Raw genomic sequence first — 15,802 nt, 5'->3', positions numbered from 1 at the left:
TTACTTAGGTTCGCTAGGAAGGTTCTCTACAACAGAGCCGTCCTAAAAAGTACTGCTTTAAGATGGCGGCTGTCTACTAACTCATTTAGTGCCATGTCTGTCATTTTGCATCTAGTTATATCTATGTACAGTACGTGTGATATCTATCATGTCTACCATATCTACCATAACATGCGCGCGTAGTTTGTACTAGCTATCGGCTACAACATGTATTATTGGAGCTACCTAGCATCGCGTTTGCTCGGCGTCACAACTTTCTTGCCTCCTCCATACTCCTGCTCTGTCGTCTCGGTGAGTCCGTCTCCCTCAGACTTTTCGACCAATATAGTAACGCATAGTAACGCATGCCTTTCCGTCCTCAGTAACGGTAACGGCGTTGCCAAGATGAGAAAAGTAATTAATTAGATTACCCACTACTGAAAAAAATAACGCCGTTAGTAACGCCGTTATATTGTAACGCCGTTATTAACAACACTGTACAAGACCCATCGAGATTACAACATTGGTAAGATATAGGCTGTTATTATTTTCATGATTTGAAGACGCAGATATTTGCACACAATTTTATGTTTTTGTCTATCTGATGACATTGTTAAAAAAAAATAATAATCAGACTTCATGTTCATTTTTGGCAGATCCGGCAGCTCTCGTGCATAAAAAAAACATAATAATATAAAAACGTTGGGGGGAAAGAAGGAGATGAGTCATTGTTATATCTTGACCGAGTGACCCACACGACACCTTTATTGGCTTTAATCAACGTCTTGCCAAGTGAGTCAAGCATCATGTAACATTATCATACTGTACACTTATTCAGTATCTTGTTCTCTATTATATTTTTATTTTAAATTGCCTCTCAAGATGACATATCCGTTCTATGTATTGGATTTTATGAAGTAAATTTTCCCCTAAAATGCGACTTATATTCCGGTGCGACTTATATATGTTTTTCTCCTCTTCGCTGGGCAATTATGGCTGGTGCGACCTATACTCGGGTGCGACTTATAGTCCGAAAAATACTGTAGTTTAACTTCACAGCAGTATTTCGCAAGAGCCCGAGAGTCGAAAGAGAACACCACAAAGGCTAGTGGCGACCACTGACTTGTGTGGGCGGACCACCTTTTGGTCTAAAACGAGGTAATTTAACAGCGAGAGAAAATTTACATGAAAATGTAAAGATAAACAAAATGTGTGGTTAAATTTAACATCGGCTGAGGCTCCATGTTTAAAATTAGTGTTGCACCGGTACCAATTTTTGGCCCCGCTACCGAGACCTGGCTGTGCAGTATCGGCCGATACCATACCGATACCACTTAGTTTGAAATTTATGTATGGCGGAAAACACAGACAAGACTGAAAAAGCAGTTTCTGCCGTTGCACCCCTCTTTAAAATAGACTGCTGTATTTTAAGCCAAAACAACTGTTGTGTTTGATAGAACAAAATGTCTATATGCTGCAATAGCAGATTCATGGCGGAATAAGCCCCCAAACTATTTTTAATTTGTCCGTTTTACCCTGAGAACCCCCTGTTTACAGACATCGCGCAACTGCTTATGTTTCAACCTAGCCATAAAAACAAGGTAAGTAATCGTATGTATTATTGGAAATGTCTGTCATTTTTAGATTAGAATCAATTCATGTCTAATATTTAGTTTAAAAAAAAAAGACTTTAAAAAATGATTCACTAGCATATTTTAAACTTTAAACAAATTACATCACAATGAAAAACTTGGCGTCTGTAAAAAAGTCACGGATATCTACCTCGTAACTCTCGCTTAATTGTATTTTTTTCGTTACTGACGCATTTTCCCCGTTATTTTAGATGATAAATAATCGATGCAAACCAAAAAAATTGAAAAAAAAAAACATTTAAAAGGGAAAATATATGAAAAAGAAAATCTCGACCACGCCTCAATGTCTGCGATTTTTGCATCGCAACCCTTGTTATATTACCATGTTTCACCCATAAAATCCCAAAAATATCCAGCTGTGCCCATTCACAGCTGTGTCTTGACACTCAGTGATATGCTACATGGAGTTTTTGGATCGAAACAAGGTAAGTACGCGATAATATCTCGTTAAAGCCATACCGTCTGTAATTCTGCTCTCGCGTGCTCTCACCTCCAGATAGGGTTTCGCTGTTTAAAAAAAAAAAAAAAAAAAAAAAATTTTTTAATTCAAAAATTTCAAAATTTTTCTTCCCCCTGAAAATTAGATTTTAAGCTTTCCAATGATGTATCACACATGCATATCGGACAATTTTGAAATTTGGCCAAATTGGGGGTCTCAGAGCGGAACTTCAAGTCACCTGAGTGTTTTCCGCCATACATATATATATATATATATATATATATATATATATATATATATATATATATATATATATTAGGGCTGTCAAACCATTAACATTTTTAATCGAGTTAATTACAGCTTAAATATTAATTAATCGTAATTAATCGCAATTAATCACAATTCAAACCATCTATAAAATATGCCATATTTTTCTGTAAATTATATATATATTCTGTAAAATAAATTGTTGGAATGGAAAGATAAGACACAAGATGGATATATACATTCAACATACAGTACATAAGGACTGTAGTGGGCATTTCACTCTACTGTCATTTAAATCTGTCTATGCTGTCCTCACTCCGAAGCGTCTACTTTTTCCAAAGCTTGACAGCTAGTGAACGACGCCTTAATAATCAGACTTCTTCCTTTTTCATCTGATTTATTAATAAAATGGCCTCAAACCATTGTCCTCTTTAGACCGTCGTAAAACTACAAAAAAAAGTACACAAGCATTGCATTAGCAACAACGTTAGCTTAGCACGCTATACAGGTTCACTAAACATAAACAAAAAGCGCTCATACAAAAAATATAACATTTCGCTTACTAACATAATATGTACATTATTTACAACAACCATACTTATGGACAAATCTTGTCCAAGGATCTTATAAGCAAAACATTACAACGTAGCCGTCAGCCCGAGACGTCGTGTAGCCATATTGAACTGGCAAGACAACAATAAACCATGTCGCAAAGCGACCACAAGAGTTCGCTGTTAGACAGCACAAAAAGCCTTGCTGTAAAACTTACCAAAAGCAGAATACTGTCTGAGTGGGACATGTGCGTTAATTGTGTCAAATATTTTAACGTGATTAATTAAAAAAATTAATTACCGCCCGTTAACGTGATAATTTTGACAGCCCTAATATATATACATACAGTGTATCACAAAAGTGACTACACCCCTTGCATTTCTGCAGACATTTAAGTATATCTTTTCATGGGACAACACTGACAAAATGACACTTTGACGCAATGAAAAGTAGTCCAGGTGCGCCTTATAGTCCGAAAGTTACGGTATGTCTGGAGCCCCCCAAAATTAAAAGCCTCACTGTAAAAAATGTCAGTGTAAAATAACGGTAAAGAGCTGGCAGCAGGGTTGCCACACTGTAAAAAATTTCAGTGTAAAATAACGGTAAAGAGCTGGCAGCAGGGTTGCCATTTATATACGGTTATTTTAGAGTCTTGGTAATGTAAAAATGTTTCGCAGTAGTAGTCCGTAATCCAGAAAAACTGTTGATTCCTGTATTTATAGAAAATACAGTAAAAGTCTGTTAGCAGGATTGCCATTACCAGACCGTTATTTTACAGTCCTGGTAAAAATATTTCACAGTAATAGTCCGTAATCCAGAAAAACGGTTGATTCCTGTAATTATAGAAAATACAGTAAAAGTCCGTCAGCAGGATTGCCATTACCAGACTTATTTTACGGTCTTGGTAATGTAAAAATATTTAACAGTAGTAGTCTAATCCAGGAAAAACTGTATAGTCCTGTATTACCAGAATTCACAGTAAAGTGCAGACAACTGAGGAGCTGAAGTATGCTGCGTTTTTAACAAAAAAATGCTGATGTCAGGTGCGAAACAGAACAGGTTTTATTTCATTGTGTTGGCAGGCAGTGAAAACGGACAGGAACTAGAGATGGTGCAGTCGGGTCGTGTAGGTCAGGCTGAGCAGGCAGAGCAGGCTGGAGATCTGGCGTAATCGGGACAGGCAAGCAGGACAGGTTGAGCTCAGTGGAGTGCTGGCATAGTCTGGTCAAGCAGGACAGGCTGAGGAGGTTGATCGGGCTGGAGAGCTGGTGTAGTCGGGTCAAGCAGGACAGGCTGGGTGAGAAGTGGTGATCGGTGAAGGACAAATCCCAAATTACCCCTAAACAATATACTACAATTGTCCAAACATTTCCACCGGTGAATAAACCCATGTGCTAATGGCCGCTTCTGGCAAATGTCATCTTTTAATTCTTCTGCTTACCGGCTGCCTCTCTGGTTATCTTTTGCCAACGTCTCCAGCTGCACAGGACTGCAAGTGTCAATAGCCAAACCAGGCTGCAATCTTCCTTTCCTGCTTTTATAGCTCTGGGTTGCTCATGGGTTGATTGGCCAATCTCTTCCAGCTGTGCATCATTTCCATAGTGCTTGCATGCCGGTGCTTTTCCAATTCACGCTGCTCTGCTCAATGCTTTTTTTGTTGATGTTTATCAGGGTTTTTTACAATGCGTGAAAAATCATTGTCCATAATACTCCCATGCCTCGCATGGGTTCTTCAATATTAAGAAGTAAGAGTTTGTAAAAAAAAAATTAATTGAAGCAAAAAAGCACCTGTCTAATTTACTCCAAATGTAAACATTGGTCTCGTGTGATGTGGGGACATAGTTTGTCGCAGCCAGTGACGTTTTCACAGTAATTCACTGCCATACCACTAGATTGGTGGGGCTTTGTCTTTGTATGGTTTTGGGGTACTCTTGTCGAATTCCTTTAATTTTCCACCGGTCATTGAAAGCAATGGCAATGGAGATGGAACGTGTGCATTTGCAACTGCAGCTGATTAATATTAAACGACAAATGTTGTCGATAAAAATGTTGAAGCGTAGGTGACACAGAAGTTGTTTGCCAATGTGTGAAAATGGTGTTGTTGTTGTGCTGAACCGGAAACAATGTTCTGAGCGGACCAATCACAGTCCTTCGACGTTCACGTGAAGGGCGTTGACGCGATGTGTAGTCAGGACTTTTTGGAGGTGCACGTCAGGCTATGGCGTAGGGTCATAATCGGGTCTGCGTTAATGGCGTAGGTCCGCCATCACCGCTACGCAGAAGCATAAATCAGCCTTCAGGGTGATGGAATACTACAATTTTTGGAGAAGGGCCAGTTTAGATCAGAGTGGGGATACAACAAGAAACATATAACATATGAGTAGAATAGAATGGAGGCGACGTCAAATGATATAAAAATATAGCCTATAGGCCAGGGGTCCCCAAACTACAGCCCGTGGGCCGGATACATTTGGTCCGGCCCCATGAACAATTTTTTTTTTTTTTTTTCCCAAGTATTATTTATTTTCTTACTTTTTTCTGTGAAGAACCCAGAGAAGGTTATTTGGTTATTATCTATTTAATTTATTATCTTATCTTGTCTTGTCTTGTCTTGTCTTGTCTTGTCTTGTCTTGTCTTGTCTTGTCTTGTCTTGTCTTGTCTTGTCTTGTCTTGTCTTGTATTGTATTGTATTGTATTGTATTGTATTGTATTGTATTGTATTGTATTGTATTGTATTGTATTGTATTGTATTGTATTATATTATATTATATTATATTATATTATATTATATTATATTATATTATATTATATTATATTATATTATATTATATTATATTATATTATATTATATTATTTACTTTTGTTCTGTGAAGAATCCAGAAAGGGTTATTTGATTGTGGCTTTCTGAAAAACAATTAATTTTTACATTTAGGCACTACTGCAATTGTCACACTTTTTCTGTTACAAAATGACCCCGGCCCCTCATCAGAGAAGGAAAAAGTTATGTGGCCCTCACAGGAAAAAGTTTGGGGTCCCCTGCTATAGGCCAACAAAACATCCAGTCTGGTGTTTGCGTCGATGTGATTGTGTTGTAGTCTGAGGCTCAACTCCCATACATCATCCGCTACAGCTAACGCTAATGCATTTAGCTAACATTTGCAACATCCAGATTTAAAACTACTAACAATCAAAACATAAACATAATGAATTAAATAAATAATAATATAAATAGAGAAATAATTAAAAATACATTTTATTGTATTGTAACTCCACTGTTGGTTACATATGAGACACTCGGATTTTGCCTTTTTAACCACTCACCGGCAAACACCTTTTATTTATTTCCCCCCAAAATTCACTCAGCTGTATCTTTTGCAATAATAACAACAACAGAAACAATAGAACGATAGAAAACTGCCCTCTACTGGCACTCCAGAGGAATTAAATTCAATATTATATATTGCCATCCAACAATCCTCAGAACTTTAGTTTAATATAAAATAATTTAGGTAATATGAGTAAGACTTAATTAACTCACCGTTTATAAATTGGTACACATAAATCCCAATATAAGTTGAAGAACAAGCACTGAAGAGTAGCAAATTTCATCTAAAGTTATCCTCTGAAGAGTCTCCAACATCCAAATTATGGCTAATTAGGTACTCCAGGATTTGATGGCAAATTATTTGCGGTGTCTAGTTATTTTAATTTAAATTGGCAAAAAACATAGTCTATATTGCCACAATGTAAAAGATGTCAGATTTTTTGACCATGCTCCAAATTTCCAGTCAAAACTCAGTTTTCAAAAAATACGGTAGTGTCATGTAATTGAAACATTAACATACCGTTTACATCATTTGTCTTGTTGCTTTAATGCTCGTAACCCACAATGCATTGCTAACTATAGTAATAAACTGTTTAACACAAAAACGGTATTTTAGTGTTCAAAATTGACTGTAAATTTACAGCAATTTTTTACAGTGCTTATATAAGCCTTATAACGAAGGCAACAAATGCGGTATGTATCTATATTAGCTATATTAGCTTACTAACAAAATGACTTAGTTGGCTACAAATACAAGTGTTTGTTTTCCTTGCAGTACATCCTATAGAGCAGGGGTAGCCAACTCTGGTCCTCGAGTGCCCCTGTCCAGCTTGTTTTCCATGTCTCCCTCCTCCAACACACCTGACTCAAATAATCAGGATCATTATCAGGCTTCTACAGAGCTTACTGATGAGCTGATCATTCATTCAGGTGTTTGTGGAAAATAAGCTGGATAGGGGCCCTCAAGGACCGGAGTTGGCTACCCCTGCTATACAGAATGACGTACCATGTGACTACTCTGTTATACGATGCCATCTGAGGTTTAACTTCATTACAACATTAATAAATTAGAAGAACGTTTGTGTTATGTTTTTCTTCCCACAGAAACTGTATTAAAACAACATATATTTTCCTCCTCCGTCTTTTTCCATTTTCAAAATTATTTGTATAAAACTCCAGGGAGCCACAAGGGCAGCGCTAAAGAGCCGCATGCGGCTATAGAGCCGCGGGTTGCTGACCCCCGGTTAATGTGAACTTAAAACTTCTTTTAACGATGGGCATTGCGCAAGTAAGGCGTTGTAGCGCAACGGTCTAACTTCAGTTTAAACACAGTTTTACACTGCTCGTCACAGGAAAAAGTCATTTTGTTACAGTGTTACACCCAACACTGCCCTTAATTTTTTTGTGGAGGTGTAATAGTAAAGGGGCAGTGGTTACTTTACAGTATGCAGTGCTTGATGTATTAAAGCAATGATTCATTTCCCACTAAGTCTGAGAAATTCTCGCTTCTCAATTTACATATGCTGACTGCAGGTGCCTTTTTTTCTTTGCATACAAATGAGCACTCGACCATGTTTACACATTTACACACACATTTCACTGCACATCATATTTAGTGTGTGATTGTCACACTCAGACCCAGCACCATAAGTAAAGTGGAGTTCAAGTCACTTCTTCACCCTAACCATTCATGTGGTTTTAAATAGAAGTGTTTGGTATGTGTAAATACCATTGTGATAAATCAAGGAAATGTCATAATTGTTATGACATTCATTTCTTTTTCTGTCCCCCTAAAACAGCAAGAAGCTGCTGTGACTGAGCTGAGTAACGATGTGTGAAGAGAGACAAAGGTGAGATCATTCATTAAATGACTGAATCAAGTTTGATGAAATACGTAAAAAAAAAAAAAAAAAAAAAAAAAAAAGAGAGAGAGAGAGAGAGAAAGCTTATTGACGCCAGGGCTTGTTTGAACACTTTCGTTGGAATGGGCCGTATGTAATGATGGAATATCTGAGCTCTAATTTCAGCAGAAGTTAATTGACTAATCCGCATAGTTTCATATTCTGAACACAGTGTTGGGATGCATCATTCCGTGTTTTTTTTTTTTTTTCGGTTTGTGCTACATCTTATTTTCACAAGTTTGTATTTGCTATAACAGAAAAGGACCATCCTTGAGCTTGCGCAAAGTTTGGAAGTATAGAAATGTTCAAAATTACATTGGTAAAAGAATTAGGTGTTGAGAGAAACTAATCCAATGCCAGATAGATTGACGAGTAATCAATAGTTTCCTTCTGTAATGGGTGACAACTGCTCTTTAAGTCTGCATTCTATGATCTGAAAAGGAAATTAGGAGGGAAATTGTAGTCTTTTTGAAATCAGGTCATTCTGATTAAAAGGAAAAATGCCAAAATGGGAGCCTCTTTGTCAATAGTGGAATTTTCTGCTACAACTGTCTGGAAACATGCCTGCCATTTAAACTGATGTTAATTTTCTTTCTAAGGAGATGACAAGATGTCAAACTGTAAATCTCTGTGGAATACTTATTCCTTGATAAATTCTTGACTCTTTATGGAAATTCCCTCAGACTGTCTTGTCCAGTTTTTACATAATCTTTATGAATACTTATATTTCCTTCACCAGACATTTTCCCTTAAAAGTCCCACTGTCACTTCAGGGGGTACTTTACTCAATGAAATAGATTACAAAACCACAACCTGTAGTCCTTGTTTTGTAAAATAAATCAAATCAAAGAAGCGCCACTCTCAGTTTTAATCCCAGTTTAAATCTCCCACTGTTGGCCAGAGATGCCAGAGTCAATAGCCGGAAGTGACGTGGGAAAAGGGAGTCTTTTTCACGTGCAGCAACCTCGTCCATGTATATTCTTTATTACGGTGGCCAGCGTTGAGTTTTTTTCCCCAAGCAATGTCATCGTTTTAATACAAGCAATGGTTAATACTTGTTGTGGAGGAAATTGCTCTCACATAAACACTTCAGATAAAAAACTTTATAAATTTTTGTCCAACCCAGAGGCTAGAGCTGGACACAGATGACGTTGACTGGACCAGTGGAGTCAAAGTATTTACAATCAAGAGTTGTTGAAAATGACATTGTAAACGAAATGACAAGGCAGTAGCCGACGTTGTTGGGCCATCATCGTGCACCAGCTTATATAACCTGATTTTAATATTTTCAGATGGTAAATGATTTGTTTTTAAATGCTATTCTTGCTGTTGGGTAAAGTTGAGAGGTATAAATTTAACATATTTACCATACAGTACTCAATAGGCATCTGAGATCCGATGGAAGTTGAGTGAAAACTAATGCTTTCGTGTCAGACTCATTTGAACATGTATGGTAGAATCTCTGCCACATTCATGTTCTTTGGGACTTACTTCCTCCTTTGACCCACTTTCAATTACCTATTTTGACTCGTAGCAAGATAAGACCAATGAGTCTAAACTACTGTTTTCATTGACTCATACTCCTCCTGCCGGGATCCCTCCCTTTTATTATACAATTTTAATAGCGATGGATCTGTGTGAGTCTTTATAATTGATCTTTGAATACCATTTGACAAGATTCAATGATTTAACTTGAGTGGAAAAAAAGTGACAGTGGACTTTAAAGTTCATATTGAATACCGTAGGTTTAATGCAACAACACCACAAGATTCTTTCAATATTGAAAAGCATCTTCAGTTAGCCTATAAATGTGTGGAACTTTAAACTTTTGTTCCATTTAAGTTCATTTATTCATTGTCTGTGTACAAAGTAATAAAACACACTTTATGTAATTGCTTGCAGTTTTATGAGCCCTTTACAACTGTTTAATCAGGCAGTCACATTACCTCTGTGAAGTTGCCCCCCCATCAGACGGAAATTTATATAAGAATGATGTCATTGGTTTGCGCTAGGTTTGTGCTGCTAATGTTTTTGAGATATTGAGATATTAATTTCGAGTGATGACGTCACTCAGCCCCCAATTTATTGCAGAGTAGATCAATGGTGCCAATCGTTTATTCAATTCAATTCAATTTTATTTGTATAGCCCTATATCACATCAAGGTTGTCTCAAAGGGCTTTGCAGAGGCAATGTGATACACAGTCAGAAACAGTAGATGAATTAATAAAGTTCAAGTCGTGGGCATCCCCCATCCTTAGACCCTCCATGTCGGCAAGGGAAAACTCCAAAAATCCCTTGGGAAAAATGATAAACCGTTGGGAGAACCACAGTCAGGAGAGATCCACTCCCAGGACGGACAGGTATACCAGTAGATTCACCAGGACTGATGGTGGGTGTTAGCAGCAGGAGTTCCAGTTTGTAGAGATGCAATGGAATGAAGAAACAAGAGGAGGTCCATCTAGCCAGATGAAACAGAGGGGCAACGAGGATGTCCATCCAGCCAGACCCAGAGGGGGAGGGGAGTTTATGTTACGTTTGTGTTATAAAAATTTCATTCGTGCTGCTATCGTTTATTAGATACTGTATTGAGATATTAATTTCGAATGATGAGTCTGATGACATCAACCGCAGCGTCTCCATCGTGGCTGACAAAGCGTACTAACTCTCTCAATAACAGAGGGGTATCCTAACAACTAGCGCAAACGGAGCACGAGCGAATGGCACCCCTTCAGGTCCATCATGCAATAAATGAAGGGCTGCAAGTCACGTCGTCACTCGAAATTAATATCTCAAGCCCCAATCGTTCGTGCTACTTTTGCACTACAGTTAGTACGCTTCGTCAGCCGCGATGGAGTCGCTGTGATTGACGTCATCACTCGAAATTAATATCTCAAAATCTATAAAACAATAGCAGCACAAAAAAAAAAAAAAAAAATTACCGCACAAACTTGGCAAAAACAAATGGCACCATTTCGGGTCCATTTTGCAATAAAAGGAAGGCTGCGTGACGTCATCACTTGAAATTATTATCTCAATATCTCAAAAACGATAGCAGCACAAATTTTTTTGTTTTTTTTTCAGCACAAATGATTGACACCATTTCTAGCCATTTTTAAACAACATGAGGGGGCTGGTTGACCTCAGATTGACCATAAAAGATTTGTTAATATCTCAAAACCGATAGCAGTTCAAACGAAAAATTGTCAGCACAAATGAGCACAAACCTAGCACAAACGAATGACATCCTTTTTATATATATTTGAGTCTGATGGGGGTCCAACTTCACGGTGGTAGTCACATTAGGTTGAACATTTCATTACATTCATACCAGACAAATAATGAGTAGTGTTTCTAGTGCCACTTCATCCACAGCTGATAAATTGGGTCTGCTTTCAGTCATTGCTTTCATGGCTGCAGTGTACCAGCCAGGTGTACCACAAGTATGAGGGGTTTCCTTCATCTAAGTAAGCCAAATTCCTCAGCCTGGAGAAAAAAACTCCAGGGTGTTTTTGTGCCACATCTTTCATGATGTAGGGAAAAAAAAAAGATTCCATGTGTCTGGGTGGGTGCAGGTGTTTGTGTCGAGAGGGCTCTGCCTGGTGAGCTTGGCTTGAGTGGAAAAAAGAGGAATGTGGGGCTCCTGGAATGTTTCAAGCAGTCGGATATAATTAAGGGAATCTGGAACAAGAAAAGACAAACCAAGGTCCTGCAGTGGAAGAATGTGCTTTTGGGATGTCTGAAGAAACATTCCATCTATGCAGAATGCTTCACTAGGTCCAGAGTCTCTCAGATGGTACCTTTGGGAATATAAACCGCTTTTCTTTTCTTCTAACATGCACTTACTGTAATCCTATTACTTTGCAGTACACCTTGCCTATATCTATACAATAGCTTTTTTACTCGTTTTGCACTATTATGTCTTTGTTTTTATTACCCTAGTACCCTAATTATTATTTTTTGTAATAATAAAACCCTATATCTTAAAATATTTTACTTATTATATCATATACATTTCCATTATTGTCCATTTAATCTGTATGTGTGTTGCTCCATTCAGTCCATTAATTGGTCAGTATGTCAGCCTGTTTGTCTGTTTGCCAGTCAGTTTGACCTTGTGTACTCATCGGTCCATACCTATACATGAGTGGGGGGTTGGGATGAAAATTGAGATTAAAAATAGAAACATTTTTATGTTATTCATTTTGAATGAATTGGGACCTCCAATTAAATGTCATAAGTTATTTGAAATACCTCTATATTGATAACATAAATTGAGAGAATGAACTCCAGCATATTGGATATTCTAGGGAAGAGGGGTACGGGGAGGTTCTTGAAAATATGCAAAAGGTTTTAGTCCGACAGCAAACGGCGACAAGCGTAACATCAATGACCCCGGATTGAATGACCTGGTTAGATATCGTGCTGTTAAAAAAAGTTTTTAAAAAATCTGGTTTTCAAAAGAACAGAAACAAAGTCTGCATGATGAGGTGAGGAAGTTGTGGATTGTTTTCTTTCCCAGATGACGTGTTATACAAAGTCCAAACAGTGACAGGTTAATAATAAATTAACATTTTTTAGCAGCAGGTAATCTAACACGTTACTATTTAAACATGCTACTGTCCCACCGTGCCACCTTCATAATGTGCATTGTTTTTAAACAACAATAATGTAGAAAAATGCTTGTCTTTATTCATCCGCTCATGCTGCTGAGCCTCTCACACAATGAGTTGCCACAGCACACTACCTCTAGTGTATAACAAGCTAGACGATGGTCGACATATTTGTGCCTTTGATCGTAAAGCTATCAAGCTTCTCTGGCAAGATCAAAGCTACAAACCCGTCAACCATCATTAACCTTAAGTAGCTAACTCCAGGGCACTGCTGACCGAAAAAAGCAGCAGAAGGGAGAGTGAGAGGCTGTATGAGCACGAAGCAGAAATATAAATATTTTTTAATTAAAATCCTGATCCTTTTCACCCGATTCCGATCCTCTGAAAAATGGCGCGATCGGGCCGATTTCCGATCACGTGATCGGATGGGGACACCCCTTGTAATTAGATTTCAATTAGTCCTCCAACTCACCGAGTGCGTTACCTTTTCAGTATGCGGACCACTCACGTGCAAGGGCGTAGGTTTGCATAGGGACGGTAGAGACATAACACTACCAACTTTTCAGGATCCCCAAATTGTCCCCACCAACTTTAATTGCATTATATTATGACTTCAGTTATATAGGTAATTTAGATTGTCTACCCATATGTTGCAAGGATAGAAATGACTAGAGCTGGGAATCTTTGGGCACCTAACGATTCGATTACGATTCAGAGGCTCTGATTCGATTATAAAACGATTATTGATGCACCCCCCTCCTTTTTTGTTGTTGTTGTTGTGTTTTTTGTTGTTGTTGTTTTTTAATGTTTTGTACATTAGTTCCAAAATTGTTCAAAAATACTCTCAGGCTAAAGCAAACTACTATTTCAGTATAACATATAACAGTAAACAAATATACAAAAATAACAGTAAATAAAAAAACTCCAGTCCCCATTCTGTATCAGCAGCTTTAAACTACATTCAATTAATTCAATGTTGTGAATCAACCGTTAAAGTTGTTAAAATTGCTCCCGTTATTCCGTAGTTTCCCTTTTGTCTACTTTCGACATGTGAACGTTTTAAAACTATTTTAAAAATAGATTCAAGTCAATATTTTACCGATTTAGGAGTATTTTAGATAAAAAGTTAATTAGGTTCGCTTGGAAGGTTCGCTACAACAGCCTTGCAGGGAAGTGTACTGCTTTAAGATGGCGGCCGTTTACTAACGTCTGCATCTAGCTTTCTGTAGATGTGCTGCTAACGCTACCGAATCTATATTGCATCTAGTCCTATATAAATGATATCTACCGTAACATTATGTGGATGTACTTTGTAGCAGCTGTCGGCAGAAGTCAGGTATGTTGTGTTTTATTATCTCGTGGCATGAGTTAAGCTAGAGCCGTGAGTTGAGCATTGGCATTACCCGAGGGGAGGGTAATGAGAAGCATGATGTTTAGCTACTCTCGCTCCGTTCCTCATTGCGTCCCAAAGACCGCGCGGCACGCTGAGTGTGTTTTACTTCCGCTTTACTTGGCATATTTTAATAATCGGAATTTGGATGTTTGTGAATCGTTCTCGAATCTTTCATGGCCGAATCGCGAATAATCTAAGAATCAGAAATTTTGCACACCTCTAGAAATGACCCTACCATTATTAAGTATTAATTACAGTACTTTTATTATGTTCAGACTTTTCACTTGCTGAATGTGCCGGTCCATTTTTTCCCCCTCAAACGCATGTTTGAGTGACTGATGACTCCTCCGCCCACTTCGAAGATGAGGGATATTAGAAAATGTTTTTCCCCCGCCAGCAGCAGCCACTGTAAGAAATGTAAAAAGACGTCGATATTGTGAAGGTGGGGAACACACCACTATTTTTTCTTCTGAAAGTCCGACCTGCATCAGAGTTAGCGTGACATTAATCTGTGTGAATTTTTCGAATAAACTCATTCCAATTCACAGCAAGTGTGAAAGTTCGTATAAGCCAATACAGATTTATTTTGCATGAATTATTTACCTATTATTTAGTTTGGTTCATATTGGTGAGAAATGTAGCCCTGACCCCCGTTTACCCAACCTGTTTGGTCTTATTAATGTCTCCTCCCCAGCAAAAAGTGGACATGCAGGTTCTGCTGTTATATCGTCCCTACCAATATTGAGACCAAACCTATGACCTTGCTCATGTGCAATATGTATAAACCATCAACAAACACCTAAAGCAGTCACGGCAAAAACATTGTGTAAACACAGACATATATAGGCTATATAAACTAAAATACTTGAATGAATAATCTGTAATTCATAATCAGTTTATGGTACTGTTTTAAAGTAACTGTGGCAACATTCATTCATTCAGTCATCTTTTGAACCGTTTATCCTCACAAGGGTCGCTGGGGGTGCTGGAGCCAATACCAGCTGACAATGGGCGTGAGGCAGGGTACACCCTGAACTGGTTAACTGTGGCAACACTGAATTCTAAATTAACAGTCCATTCCAGACAGCTTCTGCTGATGTTTGTAAACTCACGTGAAGCCTTTAGTTTAGCTAGCTCTCAACCTGGCTTCTTTCGGCTGTAAGTATAAAGACAATTTTGGCCCAGCAAACAGTTCTTAACATTAAGCAGTTTTGGAAATAGACAGCGGTGCAGGAGCAGCATCAGCACTCAGTCTGTAAATGGCTTTAAATATTAATAACTCCACTTTCATTTTTTTTTTAATCTGACATGGATTGGGGCACACTGACATTAGGAGTGTACAGGGCCCAGAAGGTGGTACACCCCTTGTCCTTAGTTCTGTCTGTTGGTGGGTCTATCCAATCATCTTGTCCATGTTCCATCTGTCTGTCAGTTTGTCGGTCTGAACATTCATAAGTGAGTTGGTCTGTCCGTAGATCAGTTTTCTGAGAGTTGATCGTTTGGTTGGGCTTTTGGTTGATCAGTTGTTGTATTACTATGAATTGAAATACACTGCATTATACTGAGAAGTGTAAATTTTTGACACTTTATTCAGCTGCACACCAAATATTAAAGGTTTGCAGTAAGAGTTTTTTTTTTTTTTTTTTTGTAAGACTGTGCTTTTCCCCGTATATCCTCTCTAT

General features: G+C 38.0%; 1 protein-coding gene across 1 annotated transcript in view; it reads left to right on the top strand.

Moving 5' to 3' along the window:
• ddah1 (dimethylarginine dimethylaminohydrolase 1) overlaps window positions 1–15,802 on the top strand; it is a 142,550-nt gene that overhangs the window by 1,674 nt on the left and 125,074 nt on the right. Inside the window, exon 2 of the mRNA XM_057841052.1 lies at window positions 8,015–8,065. The gene's annotated coding sequence lies outside the window, so the exon portion shown is untranslated. The remainder of the gene's footprint in view (window positions 1–8,014; window positions 8,066–15,802) is intronic.

The sequence above is a fragment of the Corythoichthys intestinalis genome, chromosome 7, assembly GCF_030265065.1.
Source record: "Corythoichthys intestinalis isolate RoL2023-P3 chromosome 7, ASM3026506v1, whole genome shotgun sequence".
Taxonomy (NCBI): domain Eukaryota; kingdom Metazoa; phylum Chordata; class Actinopteri; order Syngnathiformes; family Syngnathidae; genus Corythoichthys; species Corythoichthys intestinalis.
The sequence above is the reverse complement of the archived record's forward strand: the minus strand, read 5'-3'. Positions and strand labels throughout refer to the sequence as shown.